The sequence below is a fragment of the Cucurbita pepo genome, chromosome 3 (genome assembly GCF_057944985.1).
Source record: "Cucurbita pepo subsp. pepo isolate OVF chromosome 3, ASM5794498v1, whole genome shotgun sequence".
Classification (NCBI taxonomy): Eukaryota; Viridiplantae; Streptophyta; class Magnoliopsida; order Cucurbitales; family Cucurbitaceae; genus Cucurbita; species Cucurbita pepo.
In genome coordinates this window covers 6,259,640-6,278,335 of record NC_141800.1, presented here as the reverse complement: position 1 = coordinate 6,278,335, position 18,696 = coordinate 6,259,640, and positions in this window count along the sequence as shown.

Genomic DNA, 18,696 nt, shown 5'->3' with positions numbered 1-18,696 from the left:
AAGCCGTGTGCCAAATATCATTTTTCAGGTAAAAAGAAGACGCCCATGTACGGACGACGACGACATCGGAAATAGATACTGTGGCTCGTGCATAAGGTAGTTGCATGTTTAAATTCTTAGTCATAGGAGTATAGGACGCTTTTATTTCATTATTTAGATTATTCCATTTGTAATTGTTTTGTTTTAATTTTAAATTCCAATGTTATATTTTGAAACACGTAAGACCGACAATGTGTTCTAGTAGTTTGAAGTGTTCTAAATGTGTTTTAAATTTTCCGTTATTTATGATGAGTATCTAAGAGCTATATTCCGCATTTAAGAGATAAGCATGAGACTTGGTAGCGACTCTGAGTATGTAAAAATTTAGGATCGTTACATAAAACATTAACTTGTGACTAAAGGAGAAGCTAAACCTTAATGGGAATGAGTGAATAAAAACGCCAAACCGAATCAAATAAGTTAACAAATCAAAATTTGTTACCCATGCAGTATTAGAAAGCCATTTCAAAGGGATGATCTTAGAGTCAAGGTCGAGGCCTAAGCCATCGAGGCTAGAAATAAGTCACTTAGGTTGAGGCCACCTTGGTCGAGTTGAGAAAATCTTAATGAATAGCTTTACTGAGTAAGCCTAGGTCGAGGCAAACACATTCATCCAAGTCTACGATGAATCTCTCTGCCTTCTTTGTCTTAATGTCGACCAATTTCGAGGCTAGGCTAAGCTCATTCGCCTCCTAAATTCTTGGTGAATTCCTATTGTTTTATACATGTGGCCATGATCAAGTAATACTCTTCTCATAATGTCGTGTGATTACACCACCATTAGGACTGAGAAACACATTTGTGCATCATTCTAGAACATGAACGATGCACAAGATACTTTATGGTCATCTAAACTCTTCAATAGATGAAATATCATCTCCATTATGAATCTATTCCTCCTTTCACTGACGTCATTCTGTTCAGGAGTGTATAGTGCTGTCAATTGATGTTCAATTCCAGCCTCTTCACAAAACCTGTTAAAAGTTTCTGAAGTGTACTCCTTGCCATTATCTGATCTTATAGTCTGAATCAAGCATGCACTTTCATTCTCAACTCTGGCTTTGAATTTCAAAATACGCCCGCTACTTCTGGCTTTTGCTTCAGCAAGAAGATCCAACACATTCTCGTTAGATCATAAATAAAAATAATGTAATAAAGATTACCATTTAATGATGTTGTTCGTTGACGACCACGAAGATCAGTATGAACCAGCTGCAGTTTTTTCGAGGCTCTCCATGAATGTTTAGGAAAGGGTTGCCTATGTTGCTCCCCAAAATTACAAGCACGGCAAAGAGGAATGTAATCATTAATGTCAGCGAGTCTTTTTACCAGCTTCTTTGACTGCATCTAAAGCAAACCTCAATGATGAAAGTGCCCAAGTCTTTTGTGCCAAATCTCAGTGGCACTAGCTCTTGGTATAATGGTCATCTGCTCTCTCTCCGTCAGATTTAGAGCAAAGCTTTTTCTTTTCATTTTGACATATTGAACAAGTCTTTGCCACTACATCTCTAATCAATCACTGCTTATTCGCAAACAACGGTCCAATTTATGTTTTAAAATTCATTTTTGGGATCCTAAAAAAATTCTTTTTTTTTTTTTTTTTTTGAGAGATCTTTTATCTTATAACCATTTTCATCTAAAGTAAACTTTAAAAGAATTTCAAAGCATGAATGTAATAACAATCTTAGTCTTGTCTAAAGTAAACTTTAAAAGATTTTCAAAGCATGAATGTAATAACAATCTTAGTCTTGTCTAAAGTAAACTTTAAAAGATTTTCAAAGCATGAATGTAATCAATATTTTCTATTTTTTAGGTAAAGGCAAAGAAATCTTAAGCAGCACAGTGATTGCTATAGAAGTTGGGAGAGACTTTCGATAGTGTTTTGTTTATATTTCAATTTTTCATTCTTTTAATATCTTATTCAAACATGTTTTTATTTGAAACAAGGATGGGTTTCATGCTATCGAAGTTTAACCGTCCAATATATGTTTTAAAATTCATTTTTGGGATCCTAAATGAAAGTCTAATTTTTTTTTTTAATATATTTAAAATTGTAAAATAGGTTTTTTTTTTTTTTTTTTTTTAATTAATTTAATTTATTAGTATTTTTGTTGTATATATATATTTTTTTCAAAATTATCAATTGATATTGAAGTTTACTTAAGATGAAAACATAAATTGCTCCGTTAAACTTCGATATTGGCTATAAAGTGTTGTTTGCGAATAAGCAGTGATTGATTAGAGATTTAGTGTCAAAGACTTGTTCAATGTCAAAATGAAAGGAAAAAGCTTTGCTCTAAATCCGATGGAGAGAGAGCAGATGACCTTTGTATCAAGAGCTAGTGCCACTGAGATTTGGCACAAAATACTTGAGTACTTTCATCATTGATGTTTGCTTTAGATGCAGTCAAAGAAGTTGGTAAAAAGACTCGCTGACATTAATTATTACATTCCTCTTTGCCGTGCTTGTAATTTTGGGGAGCAATATAGGCAACCCTTTCCTAAACATTCATGGAGAGCCTCGCAAAAACTACAACTGGTTCATACTGATCTTTGTGGTCGTCAACGAACAACATCATTAAATGGTAATCTTTTTTACATTGTTTTTATTTATGATCTAACGAGAATGTGTTGGATCTTCTTGCTGAAGCAAAAGCCAGAAGTAGCGGGCGTATTTTGAAATTCAAAGCCAGAGTTGAGAATGAAAGTGCATTCTTGATTCAGACTATAAGATCAGATATTGGCAAGGAGTACACTTCACAAACTTTTAACAGATTTTGTGAAGAGGCTGGAATTGAACATCAATTGACAGCACTATACACTCCTCAATAGAATGATGTACGTGAAAGGAGGAATAGATTCATAATGGAGATGATATTTCATCTATTGAAGAGTTTAGATGACCATAAAGTATCTTGTGCATCGTTCATGTTCTAGAATGATGCACAAATGTGTTTCTCAGTCCTAATGGTGGTGTAATCACACGACATTATGAGAAGAGTATTAGGTAAAGACAAAACGCCCATGTACGAACGACGACGACATCGGAAATAGATACTGTGGTACGTGCATAAGGTAGTTGCATGTTTAAATTCTTAGTCATAGGAGTATAGGACGCTTTTATTTCATTATTTAGATTATTCCATTTGTAATTGTTTTGTGTTAATTTTAAATTCTATTTTGAAACACGTAAGACCGACAATGTGTTCTAGTAGTTTGAAGTGTTCTGAATGTGTTCTAAATTTTTCGTTATTTAGAGTCAAGGTCGAGGCCTAAGCCATGGAGGCTAGAAATAAGTCACTTAGGTTGAGGCCACTTTGGTCGAGTTGTGAAAATCTTGATGAATAGCTTTATAGAGTAAGCCTAGGTCGAGGCAAACACCTTCATCCAAGTCTATAATGAATCTCTCTATCTTCTTTGTCTTCATGTAGACCAATTTCGAGTCTATGCTAAGCTCATTCACCTCATGAATTCTTGGTGAGTTCCTATTGTTTTATACATGTGACCATGCTCAAGTAATACTCTTCTCATAATGTCGTGTGATTACACCACCATTAGGACTGAGAAACATATTTGTGCATCATCCTAGAACATGAACGATGCACAAGATACTTTATGGTCAAGTAAACTCTTCAATAGATGAAATATCATCTCCATTATGAATCTATTCCTCCTTTCACTGACGTCATTCTGTTGAGGAGTGTATAGTGCTGTCAATTTTTGTTCAATTCTAGCCTCTTCACAAAAACTGTTAAATGTACTCCTCGCAATTATTTGATCTTATAGTCTGAATCAAGCATGCACTTTCATTCTCAACTCTGGCTTTGAATTTCAAAATACATCCGCAACTTCTGGCCTTTGCTTGAGCAAGAAGATCCAACACATTCTCGTTAGATCATCAATAAAAACAATGTAATAAAGATTACCATTTAATGATGGTGTTCGTTGACAACCACAAAGATCAGTATGAAACAGCTGCAGTTTTTTCGAGGCTCTCCATGAATGTTTAGGAAAGGGTTGCCTATGTTGTTCCCCAAAATTACAAGCATGGCAAAGAGGAATGTAATCATTAATGTCGACGAGTCTTTCTACCAGCTTCTTTGACTTCATCTATAGCAAACCTCGATGATGAAAGTGCCCAAGTCTTTTGTGCCAAATCTTAGTGGCACTAGCTATGGATATAAAGGTCATCTGCTCTTACTCCATCGGATTTAGAGCAAAGCTTTTTCCTTTCATTTTGACATTGAACAAGTCTTTGCACTACATCTCTAATCAATCACTCCTTATTCTCAAACAACACTTTATAGCCTATATCGAAGTTTAACCGTCCAATTTATGTTTTAAAATTCATTTTTGGGATCCTAAAGAAAAGTCTATTTTTTTTTTTTTTTTTTTTTGAGTTCTTTTATCTTATAACCATTTTCATCTTAAGTAAACTTTAAAAGATTTTCAAAGCATGCATGTAATAACAATCTTAGTCTTGTCATGTTTTAGAAGTTGTATTGTTATGTCATACTAACATCAATATATACCAAAACTCATTGTTAACATATATATCGCCGCCAATTTTACAATTTACTAGGGAGAGGTTTCCACACCCTTATAAAAAAAAATGTTTCGTTACTCCTTCAGACAGACGTGGAATCTCATAGTTATATTTTAAAAAAAAAACCATATTATATTTGTAAAAATTATTTGTGCTAAACATAATCTCTAGATTATCATTTATTACCCACTTCGTAAAAATTATTAGGCATGATAATTTTGAACAGAATGTTTCAAAAACCGAGTGTATAAAGCAATAAAAAAGTTCTTTAAATCGAAACCCTAATTCGGAAACCCCAAACCGGGATGTTTGATACAGGTGGTAAAAAAACCGAATAACTATTCATGTTTTTTGAAACTTTTGTTGGGAATGATTAGAAATGATGATTTAGAATAGAATGTCGAAGAAACGAAGTGTTTAAAGCAGTAAAAAAAGTGCTTAAAATCAAAACCCTAATTCGGAAACCCTAAACCGGGACGTTTGAAGCACGTGCTACAAAAATCGGGGAACTATCCATGTTGTTTGGATCTTTTGTGAGGAATGATTAGGCATGCTGATTTAGAATAGAATGTTGAAGAAACGGAATGTGTAAAAAAGTAAAAAAGTGCTTAAAATCGAAACCCTAATTCGGAAACCCGAAACCGGGACGTTTGAAACACGTGCTAAAGAATCCAAGTAACTTTCCATCTTTTTCAAAACTTTTGTGGGGAATGATTAGAAATGATGATTGAGAATAGAATGTCAAAGAAGCGGAGTGTATAAAGCAGTAAAAAAGTGCTTAAAATCGAATCCCTAATTCGAAAACCCCAAACCGGGACGTTTGAAACACGTGTAAAAAAAACTGGGTAACTGTCCATGTTTTTCGAAACTTTTGTGGGAAATGATTAGGTATGATGATTTAGAATAGAATGTCGAAGAAACGGAGTGTATAAAGCATGAAACAAGTGCTTAAAATCGATACCCTATTTCGAAAACCCAAAACCGGGACGTTTGAAACACGTGCTAAAAAAATCGAGTAACTGTCCACGTTTTAAGAAACTTTTGTGGGGAATGATTAGGCATGATGATTTAGAACAGAATGTCGAAAAACAGAGTGTATAAAGCAGTAAAAAAGTGCTTAAAATCGAAACCCTAATTCGGAAACCCCAAACCGAGACGTTTGAGACACGAGCTAAAAAAACCGAGTAACTGTACATGTGTATAAAATTTTTTGTGGGAAATGATTACGCATGATGATTTAGAATAGAATGTCAAAGAATTGGAGTGTATAAAGCAGTAAAAAAGTGCTTGAAATCGTAACCCAAATTCGGAAACCCCAAACCGGAACGTTTGAAACACGTGCTAAAAACACCGAGTAACTGTCCATGTTTTTCGAAACTTTAATGGGGAATGATTAGGCATGATGATTTAGAATAGAATGTCAAAGAAACAGAGTGTATAAAGCAGTAAAAAAGTTCTTAAAATTGAACCCTAATTCGGAAACCCCAAACCGGGACGTTTGAAACACGTGCTAAAATAACCCAGTAACTGTCTATGTTTATCGAAACTTTTGTGGAGAATAATTAGGCTTGATGATTTAGTATAGAATGTCGAAGAAACAGAGTGTATAAAGCAGTGAAAAAGTGCTTCAAATCGAGAACCTAATTCGGAAACCCCAAACCGGGACGTTTGAAACACGTGCTAAACAAACCAAGTAACTTTCCATCTTTTAATAACCCTATTTGGGAATGATTAGGCATAATTATTAAGAATAGAATGTCGAAGAAGTGGAGTGTATAAAGCAGTAAAAAAGTGCTTGAAATCGTAACCCAAATTCGGAAACCCCAAACCGGACGTTTGAAACACGTGCTAAAAAACTGAGTAACTTTCCATGGTTTTCAAAACATTAAAGGGGAATAATTAGGCATGATGATTTAGAATAGAATGTCGAAGAAACAGAGTGTATAAAGCAGTAAAAAAGTGCTTGAAATCGTAACCCAAATTCGGAAACCCCAAACCGGGACGTTTGAAACACGTGGTAAAAAACCGAGTAACTGTCCATGGTTTTCAAAACTTTAAAGGGTAATAATTAGGCATGATGATTTAGAATAGAATGTCGAAGAAACGGAGTGTATAAAGCAGTAAAAAAGTGCTTGAAATCGTAACCCTAATTCGGAAACCCCAAATAGGGACGCTTGAAACAAGTGCTACAAAAACCGAGTAACTATCCATGTTTTTGAAACTTTTATAGGAATGATTAGGTATGATGATTTAGAAGAGAATTTCAAAGAAACAGAGTGTATAAAGCAGTAAAATTTGCTTAAAATCGAAATCCTAATTCGGAAATCCCAAACCAGGATGTTTGAAACACGTGCTAAAAAAAATGAGTAACTGTCCATGTTTTAAAAACCTTTTGTGGGGAATGATTAGGCATTTTGATTTCGAATAGAATGTTGAAGAAACGGAGTGTATAAACGAGGGAAAAAGAGCTTCAAATCAAAAACCTAATTCGGAAACCCCAAACTGGGACGTTTGAAACACGTGCTAAAAACACCTAGTAACTGTTCATGTTTTTCGAAACTTTTGTAGGGAATGATGAGACATGATGATTTAGAATAGAATTTTGAAGAACGGAGTGTATAAAGCAGTATGAAAGTGCTTAAAATCGAAACCCTAATTCGGAAACCCCAAACCGGGATGTTTGAAACACGTGCTACAAAAATCGGGGAACTGTCCATGTCTTTCGAAACTTTTATGAGGAATTATTAGGCATACTGATTAGAATAGAATGTCGAAGAAACGTTGTGTATAAAGCAGTAAAAAAATGCTTAAAATCGAAATCGTAATTCTGAAACCCCAAACCGGGACGTTTTAAACAGGTGCTAAAAAAATTGAGTATCTGTCCATGTTTTAAGAATCTTTTATGGGGAATGATTAGGAATGATGATTTAGAACAGAATGTCGAAGAAATGGAGTGTATAAAGGAGTAAAAAAGTGCTTAAAATCGAAACCCTAATTCGGAAACCCGAAACTGTGACGTTTGAAACACGTGCTAAAATAATCCAGTAACTGTCCATGTTTTTCGAAACTTTCGTGGGGAATGATTAGGCATGATGATTTAGAATAGAATGTCGAAGAAACGGAGTATATAAATCAATAAAAAAGTGCTTAAAATTGAAATCCTAATTCGGAAACCCCAAACCGGAACGTTTGAAACAGGTGCTAAAAAAACCGAGTAACTGTCCATGTTTTAAGAACCTTTTGTGGGGAATGATTAGGCATGATGATTTAGAATAGAATGTCGAAGAAACGGAGTGTATAACGCTGTAAAAAAGTGCTTAAAATCGAAACCCTAATTCACAAACCGCAAACCGGGACATTTGAAACTCGTGCTAAAAAACCAAGTAACTGTCCATGTTTTACAGAAATTTTGTAGGAAATGATTAGGCATGATGATTTATAAGAGAATTTCGAAGAATCGGAGTGTATCAAGCAGTAATAAAAGTGCTTAAAATCAAACCCTAATTCGGAAACCCCAAACCGGGACGTTTGAAACAAGTGCTAAAAAAGACAAGTAACTGTCCATATTTTTCGAAAATTTTCTGGGGAATGAATAGAAATGATGATTTAGAATATAATGTCGAAGAAGTGGTGTGTATAAAGCAATAAAAAAGTGCTTGAAATCGTAACCCTAATTCGGAAACCTCAAACCGGGACGTTTGAAACTCGTGCTAAAAAACTGAGTAACTGTCCATGTTTTAAGAAACTTTAGGGGGGAATGATTAGGCATGATGATTTAGAATAGAATGTCGAAAAAACGGAGTGTATAACGCTGTAAAAAAGTGCTTAAAATTGAACCCTAATTCGGAAACCCCAAACTGGGACGTTTGAAACACGTGCTATAAAAACTGAGTAACTGTCCATGTTTTAAAAAAATTTTGTGGGGAATGCTTAGGCATGATGATTTAGAATAGAATGTCGAAGAAACGGAGTGTATAAAGCACTAAAAAAATGCTTAAAATTGAAATCCTAATTCGGAAACCCCAAACCGGGACGTTTGAAACACGTGCTAAAAAACTAAGTAACTGTCCATGTTTTAAGAACCTTTTGTGGGGAATGATTAGGCATGATGATTTAGAATAGAATTTCGAAGAAACTGAGTGTATAAAGAATTAAAAAAGTGCTTAAAATCGAAACCCTGATTCGGAAACCCCAAACCGGGACGTTTGAAACACGTGCTAAAAAACTGAGTAACTGTCCATGTTTTAAGAAACTTTCGGGGGGAATGATTAGGCATGATGATTTAGAAGAGAATATAGAATAAACCAAGTGTATAAAGAAGTAAGAAGTGCATAAAACTGAAATCCTAATTCGGAAACCCCAAACCGGGACGTTTGAAACACGTGCTAAATACTTATTAATTGTCCATGTTTTAAGAACTTTTTTTGGGGAATGATTAGGCATGACGATTTAGAATAGAATGTCGAAGAAATGGAGGGTATAAAGCAGTAAAAAAGTGCTTAAAATCCAAACCCTAATTACGAAACCCCAAACGGGGCCGTTTGAAACACGTGCAAAAAAAACCGAGTAACTGTCCATGTTTTAAGAAACTTTTGTGGGGAATGCTTACGCATGATGATTTAGAATAGAATTTCGAAGAAACGGAGTGTATAAAGAACTAAAAAAGTGCTTCAAATCGAAACCCTAATTCGGAAACCCCAAACTAGGACGTTTGAAACACGTGCGATAAAAATCGATAAACTGTCCATGTGTTTCGAAATTTTTGTGAGGAATGATTAGGCATGATGATTAAGAATAGAATGTCGAAGAAACGGAGTGTATAAATCAATAAAAAAGTGCTTAAAATTGAAATCCTAATTCGGAAACCCCAAACCGGAACGTTTGAAACACGTACTAAAAAAATCGAGTAACTGTCCATGTTTTAAGAACCTTTTGTGGGGAATGATTAGGTATGATGATTTAGAATAGAATGTCGAAGAAACGGAGTATATAACGCTGTAAAAAAGTGCTTAAAATCGAAACCTTAATTCAGAAACCCCAAACCGGGACGTTTGAAACTCGTGCTAAAAAACCAAGTAACTGTCCATATTTTACGGAAATTTTGTAGGGAATGATTAGGCATGATGATTTATAAGAGAATTTCGAAGAATCGGAGTGTATAAAGCAATAATAAAAGTGCTTAAAATCAAACCCTAAATCGGAAACCCCAAACCGGAACGTCTGAAACAAGTGCTAAAAAAGACAAGTAACTGTCCATATTTTTCGAAAATTTTCTAGGGAATGAATAGAAATGATGATTTAGAATAGAATGTCGAAGAAGTGGTGTGTATAAAGCAGCAAAAAAGTGCTTGAAATCGTAACACTAATTCGGAAACCCCAAACCGGGACGTTTGAAACTCGTGCTAAAAAACTGAGTAACTGTCCATGTTTTAAGAAACTTTAGGGGGGAATGATTAGGCATGATGATTTAGAATAGAATATCGAAGAAACGGAGTGTATAATGCTGTAAAAAAGTGCTTAAAATTGAACCCTAATTCGGAAACCCCAAACTGGGACGTTTGAAACACGTGCTATAAAAACTGAGTAACTGTCCATGTTTTAAAAAAATTTTGTGGGGAATGCTTAGGCATGATGATTTAGAATAGAATGTCGAAGAAACAGAGTGTATAAAGCACTAAAAAAATGCTTGAAATTGAAATCCTAATTCGGAAACCCCAAACCGGGACGTTTGAAACACGTGCTAAAAAACTAAGTAACTATCCATGTTTTAAGAACCTTTTGTGGGGAATGATTAGACATGATGATTTAGAATAGAACTTCGAAGAAACTGAGTGTATAAAGAACTAAAAAAGTGCTTCAAATCGAAACCCTAATTCGAAAACTCCAAACCGGGACGTTTGAAACACGTGCTATAAAAACCGATAAATTGTCCATGTGTTTCGAAATTTTTGTGAGGAATGATTAGGCATGATGATTAAGAATAGTATGTTGAAGAAACGAAGTGTATAAATCAATAAAATAGTGCTTAAAATTTAAACCCTAATTCGAAAACCCCAAACCGGGACGTTTGAAACACGTGCTAAAAACCAAGTAACTGTCCATGTTTTTCCCAACTTTTTTAGGGAATGACGAGGCATGATGATTTAGAATAGAATTTCGAAGAAACGGAGTGTTGAAAGCAGTAAAAAAGTGCTTAAAATCGAAACCATAATTCGAAAACCCCAAACCGAGACGTTTGAAACTCGTTCTAAAAAAATCGAGCAACTGTACATGTTTTTCAAAACTTTTGTAGGGAATTATTAGGCATGATGATTTAGAATAGAATGTTGAAGAAATGGAGTGTATAAAGCAGTAAAAAAGTGCTTCAAATCGAAACCCTAATTCGGAAAACCCAAATCGGGACGTTGAAACACGTGCTAAAGAAACCGAGTAACTATCCATGTTTTAAGAAACTTTTTTGGGGAAGGATTAGGCATGATGATTTAGAATAGAATGTTGAATAAAAAGAGTGTATAAAGCAGTAAAAAAGTGCTTAAAATCGAACCCTATTTCGGAAACTGCAAACTGGGACGTTTCAAACACGTTCTAAAAAACCGATAAACTGTCCATGTTTTTCGAAAATTTTGTGGTGAATGATTAGCCATGATGATGAAAAATAGAATGTCGAAGAAACGGAGTGTATAAAGCAGTAAAAAAAGGGCTTAAAATTGAAACCCTAATTGAGAAACCCCAAATCGGGACGTTTGAAACACGTGCTAAAAAACCAAGTAACTGTTCATGTTTTTCGAAACTTTTGTAGGGAATGATGAGGCATGATGATTTTGAATAGAATTTTGAAGAAACGGAGTGGATAAAGCAATAAAAAAGTGTTTAAAATCGAAACCCTTATTCAGAAACCTCAAACCAAGACGTTTGAAACACGTGCTAAAGAAAGTGAGTAACTTTCCATGTTTTAAGAAACTTTTGTGAGGAATGATTAGGCATGATGATTTAGAATAGATTGTCGAAGAAACAGTGTGTATAAAGCAGTAAAAAAGTGCTTAAAATCGAACCCCTAATTCGGAAACCCCAAACCGGGACGTTTGAAACACATGCTAAAATAACCGAGTAACTGTCCATGTTTTTTGAAACTTTTGTGGGTAATGATTAGGCATGATGATTAAGAATAGAATGTCGAAGAAACGGAGTGTATGAAGCAGTAAAAAAGTGCTTAAAATCGAAACCCTAAACTGGGTCGTTTGAAACACGTGCTAAAAAAATTCGAGTAACTATCCATGTTTTAAGAAATTTTTTTGGGGAATGATTAGGCATGATGATTAAGAATAGAATGTCAACGAAACGGAGTGTATAAAGCAGTAAAAAAGTGCTTAACATCGAAAAAAAATGTTTTGTTCCTCCTTCCAACTAACGTCTCTAGTTGATCAATACAGATATATGTGGACCAATTAACCCCGAGTCCTTCAGCGAAAATAGGTATTTCATTTCCTTTATCGATGATCACTCACGGAAAACTTGGGCTTACTATCTAAAAGGAAAATCCAAGGCATTCGAGGTGTTAAAAAATTTCAAAGTAATGGTGGAGAAGGAAACTGGTAGACACATCAAAGCTGTACGATCTGATAGATGTGGCTAGTATACTTCGACGTCTTACATGGAGTACTGCGAGGAGCAAGGCATAAGGTGATTTTTAACCGCACCGTACACCCCTCAATAAAATGGTGTGGCCGAGAGAAAGAACCGGGCCATTCTCGACATGGTTATCTCAATGCTTAAGAGAAAAAGGATGTCGAAGGAATTTTGGGCAGAAGCCGTGCAATGCACCATCTACGTACAAAATCGATGTCCACATGCAAAGTTAGATGATCAAACACCACAAGAGGCTTGAAATGGACAAAAGCCTACAATTTCTCACCCTTAAAGTGTTCGGTAGTGTGGCTTATGCTCACGTACCAGACCAACGAAGAACGAAGCTCGAAGACAAAAGCAAAAGGTATATCTTTATTTGATATGATGAGAAGACAAAAGGATACAAGCTACTTGACCCGATCCGTAAGATGATGATAGTGAGTCACAATGTGCGAGTAAATGAAGCAAGCGAATGGGATTGGAACAATTCGACGGATGTCAACATCGAAGTAGGAGAATCATCAGTCGCTACACCAACAGACTCAGAAATTTTCAATGATGAAGATGAACCACGACAACCCAAAATGCGGAGTTTGTGAGTTTTGTATGACTCAACTAATGAGGTACACCTTGTATGTCTTATGGCAGATGCTGAAAATATCAGCTTTGAAGAGGCGGTGCGAGACACGAAGTGGCAAACCGATTCATCGCAACAACACATGGGAAGTGAAAAAATTACCGGTAGGAAGTCAGCCCATAGGTGGGAAGTGGGTATTCAAGAAAAAGATGAATGCTCAAGGCGAGATTGAACGGTACAAGGCGCGACTTGTTGCGAAAGGATACAAGCAAAAGGTGGGAATCGACTATGACGAAGTGTTTGTTCCCGTTGCTAGAATTTCCCAAGCAGCCTAATTCAAATGGCCGATTTTTCAAATGGATGTCAAGTCAGCATTCTTGAATGGTGTGCTTAAAGAAGAAGTATACCTCGAACAACCTCCTGGGTATGTGAAAATTGGAGAAGAGAAGAAGGTACTAAAATTGAAGAAGGCGCTTTACGGGTTGAAACAAGCACCACGAGGATGGAATACTCGTATGGACACATACTTCAAGGAGAACGGGTACAAGCAATGTCCCCACGAACATTCACATTATACAAAGAAGAGTGGAGGCGATGTGATACTTGTCGCTCTCTATGTCGATGACCTCATCTTCTCAGGCAACAATAATGAAATGATAGAAGAGTTCAAAAGCACAATGACGCGAGAATTTTAGATGACAGACTTGGGCTTGTTAAAGTTTTTCCTCGGTTTGGAGGTTAAATAAGGAGAAACATGTATTTTTATATCACAGGAGAAATATGCAAAGGAAATTTTGAAGAAGTACAAGATGAAAAATTGCAACCCGGTATCTACACCAATGGAACCAGGTGCAAAGCTCTCAAAGTACGATGAAGGAGAACGAGTTAGATGCAAATAGGTACAGAAGCCTGGTGGGAAGCCTTCGCAATCTTACATGCATAAGGCTAGATCTTTCATTAAGTGTTGGCATAATAAGTCGGTTCATGGAGGAGCCAATTTATTCACATTGAAAAGCGTTGAAGCGAGTTCTCGATACGTCCAAGGAACATTGTCACTTGGGTTATTCTACTGAAAAACAGAATATTACAAGTTAGTCGATTACTCTAACAGTGATTGGTGCGGAGACATAGACGATCGAAAAAGTACATCGGGTTATGTATTCTTCATGGGCAACACAGCATTTACTTGGCTTTCAAAGAAGCAACCGATCGTGACACTCTCGACGTGTGAAGCTGAGTATGTAGCAGCATCTTGATGTGTGTGTCACGCAATATGGCTTAGAAACTTGTTGAGTAAGATGGAGAAAAAGCATCGAGGTGCAACCGTAATACAAGTTGACAACAAATCAGCAATTGAGTTGGCCAAGAACCTAGTAAACCGTGAAAGAAGCAAACACATTGACGTTCGATTAAATTTAATCTGAGATCATGTGAAGGAAGGAAACGTGAAATTGCTGCATGTGGCAAGTCAGGATCAAGTTGCAGACATCTTTACAAAACCGCTACCGAAAGTACTTTTTGACAAATACAAGAAGACGATTGGCATGACAGACGATAAGAGCATTGAAGTTTATGTGGGGGAGTTTTGTTGGGAATAAACTTAAATGAAAAAAAGAAGAGAAGGGTAGTTTTTTATTTTGTTAAACTTAGTAAGACTTTTCAATTTGAGTGAAAAGGCCAAAGAAAATATAAAGGGCCAAGAATCATTCCAATAGAAAATGGGTGATGGGATAGCTAATTTTTTACCGTAGAAACCCTATAAATTGATTCGTTTTTATTGTAAAATGCAAGAGGCAGAGAGCAAGAACAAGAGACAAAAAGCAAAGTGTACAGTGTAATAGAAAATAGCTTTTTCATAATTTCTTTTGTCCCCTTGTCTCTCCCCTCTTGACACCTCCTTCACAGGTTCGTGAGAGTTATTTAAACAAGTTAATTTCAGAGCAAGCGTCTATTTTCTACAAGTTGGTATCAGAGCAATTGTTATTTTCAACAAACTCAAAATCCCTAATCAAATTCAGGACTTTTATTCCACGAATCCTCTCATCTCCTTCATATTCCGCCTTGAGGTAATCCCAGATTTCCTTTGCTGTTTTGAGAGACATTATTCGCATGAAGATCATTTGAGATATGGCTGCAAATAGGCAAGCTTTTATCTTTGATTTTCTTGTCTTCTTTTCCTTATGTGCTTTGATTTTTGCTACAATAGGATTTGCTGGAAGTGGAGGGACCTCGTAATCCTCTTCTATTGCTTCCCAAAGATCCAAAGCCTCCAAATAAGTCTCCATACGAACTTTTCACATTTGATAATTGTCTCCATCGAAGACTGGTGGTGCAACAGCTAAAAAACTGGATTCTCCTTCCATTTTGATCTCACAGATCCTTAAAAAGACGGCTTTGATACCAATTTGTTAGTGAAAGAACGAGTGATTGAATGGTTGAGGAGAAAATTGTATTATGAAGACCAAGAAAGGTCTAAATATATAGAGAGAATATAAAAAGATATTAAAAAATCTACCTAGAAATCTACAGTAACAAACAAGTAAACAAATTAAAACTAAATCAGCTCCTAACTACAACGAGATTTAATTAGATATTAGCTGATAGCAATCTAAACAAACACGTGATCTTTAACAGTCCAATTGATGATACAAAGGCTGTTTCTCTTACAATTTCATAATTATTTCATCTCTTATCATCTTAGGGTTGTTGGTTGCCTACGCTCGTTATTTGGTTGTCATAGTCTATATTTATTAAACGAAAGGTCTCCCACATTAGGGTAGTCGTAGTGGGGACCGACACTACTACAGGCATCGATGGTGCCACTTGTGGTACTCTAGGTAGTGACAAGGCTAGGCCTATACGACCCTAATTTTCCTAATCAAATATAGATACTACTACATGCATGACATGGCTAATACGTGTGGAAAAGTCTATGAAAATATTTCATAAACGATGTCGTGGACTTAAACATTCATAATAAATTCATTAAAACAATATTTCTATGAACAATATAGCAAAAAATAGCTAATGTGAATTCAAATGAGATAAAAAAAAAATAAGGCGATGGCGTGATATAACCTCAGGACTACTAAAACAAACATGAACACAATACCCTGCTTTGATCTCATGGCCTTCACCGCGACGCCGTCACATCCATACAAAAGTACCTTACCTGTACCTAAAAAAGAAGAGTAACATGCGACTTAGTATTTTAAGAAATAATCCATAAGTAACCCCACTGTTGAAGTAAGAAAAATGCAATCAAATGCAATATGGTGGGACCTATCATTTCATAAAACCATCATGACATGACTTTAAACTCAGTCCGGGCAGGGTTGAATGTGTAGTACTTTTATACACACGGCCCACGCACGTGCACATAGTCTGACCAGATAGACTCATGTATATATTCCCTAGGCCTCATTCATCGGGTTAATGCACGCTCATGCTACCGGAAACCACATGGAGAAAGGACCCACGTAATATCACGACAAAAATAGATATCGTAATGTACGCATTCGTATTAATCACAATGGGAAAGTATCCTGGTGCAAATGACGCACATAAATGCATGAGGTTCCCATAGCTTAAAACCATGACATAAGTTTATGATTCAAGTCATACCTCCATTCATTCATGACATACCAAGTTTGTGAGACATGCATCCGTAATAATTGTCATATCTTCCCTAATTAACATAATTTACATAGCTTGGTGTATGAAGTTTTATGCATCATATCATCAATATCATAAATATAATCCACAAGATGGTAACATGGTATGGTCGTATTATAGCATAGCTTATAACAATACATAATACGACATAGCGTAATTTATAACATAGCATAGCATCACATAATACATGCAAACAGTCATAATAATGACATGTGCAGGGTTCACTAAATTTCTTGAGTTGATGTTCGTTTTATCCTACTCGTTGAGGAATAGTTCCAAAACTAACTCCAAATCGACTTCCTCCATTTTCTTTTTTCTTCATCATGTTCTCCAAATTGGCGTTGGCTAGAAATAAAAGAAATGATAGTATGAAGATTGAGAAATAACACACACATCTTAAGCTTGGAATAACTCTAGGAACTTCTCCATCATCATTTTCATGTGATAAATGTTATCTCTCTAATGTGCAATTTCATCACTTATCGAGCTAAAATCTATATAGATATTTTTTTTCTTTACTCAAGCTTTTGTCTAACTGCAAAGGCTCATAATATATCACTAGAGTCTTGTCGATCATGTACTTACCGAGCATAAACACATGGAACACATGAAGTAGGGTAAACATTCTTGTATTGAGAAGTAAATTTGTATTTGTTTCAAGATCCTTATGTGTAGTAATGACTTAATTTAAAATAATTATAAATTTCACCTCTTAATTTTTAAAATCTACTTTAATTAAAAGAATTAAATTTATTTCACATGAAATTAAAATTATAAATATGAAACCTATCTTTTTAATAAAATGTAGACTATTAACCAAAATGAACATATATCATTGGATTGGATTATATCATTGACTATAATGTTTGATTCGAATTTAAAAATAAATAAATAAATATATGGATATTAATTTCTTTTAGGTCGATTTCATTCAGTTTTTTTTTTTTTTTTTTTTACTTTAATTTATTAGTCGTAATGGTCCCTCACGTAAATAACTGATACGAACCGTTATGACATTTTCATCGATAGTTGACATATACATTCATTGTTCAACAATTTATTTAACTTGCGTTTACTGTTTCGATCATAAAGAAAAATATAATTAAAAAAAACTTATACAAAGATAAATATTTAACCTAAACATTATTTCTAAATTATGATTAGTAGAAATTTAAGTTTAGTTATTGACATGCAAAACTACAATATTTGAATAGTTAAAGAGAAACTATTGGTAGAGTTGATATGGCCTTTTTGGGATTGATTAAGAATGAACAACAAAGAAAATATAATGTTTTTTAATGGATCAAATCTTGAAGGTTTGACTTTTTATGTATGGTTGCAAGTGGAGAATAAAGTTTAAATTAAGAGTACAAAAAAAAGGAAGAAATAAAAGTCATTAAATTGACTAATTAATGTTTTTATATTTGATTATGCAATGTATTGATTGGTGGAGTTCTAGGATGTGTCACACACCTCTCTTTGCTTGTCCATTACTTTGACTTTCTTTTAAGTAAATTGTCTTGGAGTGATGCCTTCCAATTTTTCAAGTTCTTCTTTTTTCTTTTTTTGATATATTTTAATTATAAACTTTCTATTTTCGATCTATTAAAATATTATGTCGGCAGACAATAAATAGTTTTCGAACAATCAAATCATACTAGTAGATTATTTGTGCGTCACTCTCAATTAATCATTTTAATTTTGATGAATTATCCTAACTTCTATTAGGATAAACAAATAAATTTGTGCGTCACTCTATTTTTAAATTACGGTAATGCCTTACATTCACTAACCTGGATGAGAGGTGTCACTACACGTATGATTCTTCAACGAATTACTCATTAGAATCTTTCTTATGAAGCTATGAATTTACACATTCAATTTAAAAATAAGAAATAAAAAGTACCATCAACGTTAGAAAAGAAACATTAACATGATTCCAGTACGAAGATGAGAACCCTGAACTACCCATGAAGAAAAACAATGCATACTACTCTCATAACTTAGCTTCTATGACCATTCTAGAATCACGGTCGTATGTGTAGGGGTGCTTTACCTTTACCTAAAATATAAGGGTAGTATGTGGCTAGTATTTTAAGAAATACTCAATAAGTAACCCTACGGTTGGGGTCAGATAATGCAAACAAACATATACATGATAGGACCTATGCTTTAAAACAATATAACATGACGTTGAGCTCTTTCTAGTCTGGGTAAGGTTGGATGTGGTACT